Source organism: Pteropus medius, unplaced genomic scaffold (assembly GCF_902729225.1).
Source record: "Pteropus medius unplaced genomic scaffold, Ma_sr-lr_union100, whole genome shotgun sequence".
NCBI lineage: Eukaryota > Metazoa > Chordata > Mammalia > Chiroptera > Pteropodidae > Pteropus > Pteropus medius.
The window spans coordinates 57,524-61,547 of NW_024344377.1; positions in this window are offsets into that span (position 1 = coordinate 57,524).

Below are 4,024 nucleotides of genomic sequence, written 5' to 3' on the forward strand. Positions count from 1 at the left end.
GTCCGGGGAGCAACCTCTGTGCCGAGGGCGCCAGGCCTGCATCGCCCACCGCGCCCCTCACAGGCCCCACACAGGCCACAACTTGCACTAGGAGCCGCTCTAGTCTCAGGAATTTGCTTGTTACTTTTACTGTGTAAATAAAGCTTCCTGGTTCAATATCCAACCACCAGAGCTGGCTGTCTGGTTTCTGTCGGGTGCAGAGTCCGCGGGGCCACCCTCCGTCTGTGGCAGGAGCAGGGCCTGGGCCTTTCTGTCCCCTCCAAGCCACAGGGTCAGGTGTGTAAAAGGGAGGTAGCAGACACCTCAGAGTCGTCAAGAGGCTCAGATGCAGGGGGTGAGTGACCATGGGGCGGGGGGATGGCGATGGCTGGGCCTCAGCTGTGGTCACAGGGAGATCCCCTTCTAGAGGCACTCTGGGCAGCCCAGTGCCCAGGGCAGTGTGGGGTAGGGGTGCAGGGGCCCAGCTCCTCACTGTAGCTGAGAGCCAGGGACCTTAGGACAGCAGGCAAGGATACCCCTTCTGTAACCCAGGACAGCAGGCGGGGACATCCCCTCTGTAACCCAGGACAGCAGGCAGGGACACTCCTCTGTGATGTCCGAGTCCAGAGCTGTGGAGAAACTTCTGAGTCCCAGTGAACACGTCAGCTCGACCCTCGGCACCACCGACAGGCATGGGCACGTGCAGCTTGCTCTGGGCCGCACTGCTGTGGACTCCCAGGCCGGCCCGAAGCCCTGCAGGACCCCCCGCCCACCAGCACAGCCACAGGGTGGCATAGGCTGGGCCCCATGTTCCATGGAGGACAGGGTGGCACCCATTTGCACTGCCTGGGCCTGGGGGACACCGGGACACACAGCTCAGCCCAGCGAGGGCTCAGGGCCCACGGTCCCTGGGCCTGACCCTCCAAATTGGAGACTGCAGCTAACGAAGCTCAGGAGACCAGGATGTCTGCAGCCCTGGCAGGTGTGAAGAGGCCATCGCGCCAGTGTGGCTGGGACACCAGGTCCGGGGCTGCCCCTCTGGGGATGAGGCACCACAGCACTCCTTGGACTCTGCCTGTTTTCTATAGCTCAGGTCTCTTCAAACAAAACGGTCTGTGAACGCCTGGTCCGTGAAACAGGTGAAGCAAGGCTGCTGTGGCCAAAAGCTGAGGGTGCGGGGAGCCCCACCCCCTTCCCAGGCAGCCTCATAGCAGCAAGACCCAGGGACCCAGGGACCCAGGGGAGGCTCTGCCAAGCACGGTGGTCCCCACGTGTCCCACGGCTGAGGAGAGCACACACGTGGCCCTCGATGGACCCCTAGCCCCGAAAATCCCTTACCTGCCCCCCTCGGATGAGGTCCCTGGTGGGGCTGCAGCCCGAGGTGAACAGCATCTGCTCTCCAGCTCAGCCCGCCCAGTGACGGCCACCTGCTTGTCACCCCTGGTGTCTCCCCCAGGGCAGGACAAACTGACTGCCACGCCCTCCTGCCCCTCGAGATCTGCGGGAGCCAGGACGCTGCCCAGGGCACAGCAGACGCGCAGTGCAACGCAGACCGCATTAAAAACGCCGTCTCCACGTGGAAAGGGCCGGAAGGAGCTGCCCCCAGCGGAGCGATTCTGGTTCCTTCTCATGCTCTTCTGTGGAATTGCCTATAGTCATACTTACTGCTTTATAATCTAAAAGAAAAATCCAACCTTAAGAAAACTCGAGATAATGCCAGGTGCCCAATGTTTATTATCTCAACTGGGTCAATTCTGAGGGAAACCAGAGCCATGGAGAGTCACGTTGGGGGTGTGGAACCATGAGCACCTCCCTCCCCCAAAACACACACACACCCACCTCTGTGCCCTTCCCACCTGGCCACCCCCTGACCCTTCCCTGAGAGGTGGGACCAGCGGGAAGGAACGTGGCCCTCCTGGGCCTTTGAAGGACCTCGGTGACCTGATCTGAAGGAGGAGCACTCAGCCGGTGGGCCCGGCGGTGGGCAGCCACCTGGTGTGAGGGCCGGACTCGGCCTCGCTCTCACCCTGCGTCATCCCTGAGCTCCAGCCCCGCTGTGGCCAGTGGCTCTGTCCAGCTCCGGCCCGAGAACTCTGCCCGCCCTGTTTGGGGGCGTGGAAGGAGGGTCTGCAGAGGGCTGAGCCAAGCAGCTGGAAGGCCACGCGTGAGGGAGGCCCTGCTGCTTCTGGACAGCACGGTCACCTCGGTAGCAGCAAGACAGGGGTCACTGACCGTCCCCAGCCAAACGACAGGGCGCCCGGTAAGGCCCGGGTCCCCACAGGGCTCAGTGCATGCCTGCTGAGGAAAGGGGCAGCCGAGGCTCAGGGGTTACATGCCCCCCCCCCGAGGCCACCAGAAGCCGCCTCCATGGGATTGTGGAAGGAACTAGAAGGGGCATGGACGCAGGATCAGACCTTAATCCGTGCCTCAGCTCTGCCACAGGCGAGTCACTCGCTCTCTGCGCCTCAGTTTCCTCCTCCGTCAGAAGGGGAGATGCCGGCCACACTGAACCCACAGCTGGGGGAGGAGGCACCGTGTTCTCTGCCCGGACAAAGCAGGGTCTGCGCCTGTGTCCCTCTGGCGCTGTCCCCCCGACACCCTCGCTGTCCCCACTGTTGGGCAGCAGCTTGCCAGAGGCGACTCCACCTGTCTGTGGAGAGAACACCAGTGTCTGTCCTCCAGTGAGACGCTGCCTGGCTGTGGGCTCCTGCCGGGGACACCAAGTAAGGGAGCAACGGAAAGGGAGGGAGGAAAGGAAGCCACTCAGCTGAGGCAGGTCCCCCCGTAGTCTCCCCCAGCCCCGTGAGCACAGCCACCATCTGGACCCCTGCAAGCTGTGATGAGGGCGTTTTGCATATTTCCCAGCGAATAGGTCCAACACCCCCCTCCCCTGCAGGCCTGTGACACCGGCCCGGCCGCACTGCATCCTGATGACAAGGCAGCCACCACCAGCCCTCCGGACCCTGGTCTGATGGTGGCTGGCTGGCGCGGAGGCCTGGGGACCACACAGAGCCCAGTGCTCTGCATCGTCAGCCCCTTGTTCAGTGCAAATCCTGTCTTGGAGGGCCCAGGACTTCTTTTATGAGAAGTTGTCTCCCAGGATCGATTTGGGGAGAGACAGAGCAATCCAGGTATCTGTTCAGCTGACTGACTGAAACCTGAACTGGGCTGAGGGAATTCGGGGAGCACGCGGCTCCTGCCGCCAGCCTCGGGGCTGCTGCGGAGGGAAGGTCGATGTCCGCCCTGGTCCGCCCTGTCCTCTCAGGGCCTAGGGCGGCTCCCTGTTTCTTGAGGGCCTCGGTTCCCCCATCTGTTAAACGAAGGGTTTGGGGCAGGTTTGGTGCATCAGGGCCTGGCTCTCGGCCGTTCCGCGGTTGAAGCACACGGCAGGACCTGCCCACACCCCCGCCCTGGGGCCTCGGCGGGTAAGGCCTGAGTCGGCTGCAGGTCAGGGCGGTGTGTTTAAATGTTAGTTTCCGCCCGCACGCACTGGGCATGACGCACCCCAGTCCCTCGAGTTACAGCTCCAGAGAGCGCCCTCCGCGCCTGCAACCTTGATCCCAGAGAGTCACACTCTTGCTTTTCAGCACGTGGTCTTCCAAGTGCCCCTGGGAGATGCCCCAGCTTTTGGCTCCAAAGGTGACTTCTTCTGGGGACAGGAAGGTGTTGGTGTGGGGGGCAGAGTGCTACATGGGCACTGACTCGAGGTGGGGGCTAGGGGCGGGACGGGGCGCTGGGCAGTCCCCAAGGGAGCTGGCTCAGCTCGGGGCTGCATGGACTGTGCACGGGAGGCCAGTCTCCTCCAGGCTCCTCACACGACATGAAGCGTGTTTGATGACGAGGCCGTGGGAAATGCTCAGAGTCTGGCTAGTAGGGCATCTGCGTGACCAGGGGGGCTCATGGAGAGGGCATGGGTTTAGGACAATCCCAGAGCACCGATGGCCCGCCTGTTCCACCCTCCTGACTTCACTAGGGCAGGGCAGAGTGGGGAGCAGCCCATCGGGGAGGGAGCAAACTCCTCCTGGGAGACTGAGCCACGTGACTG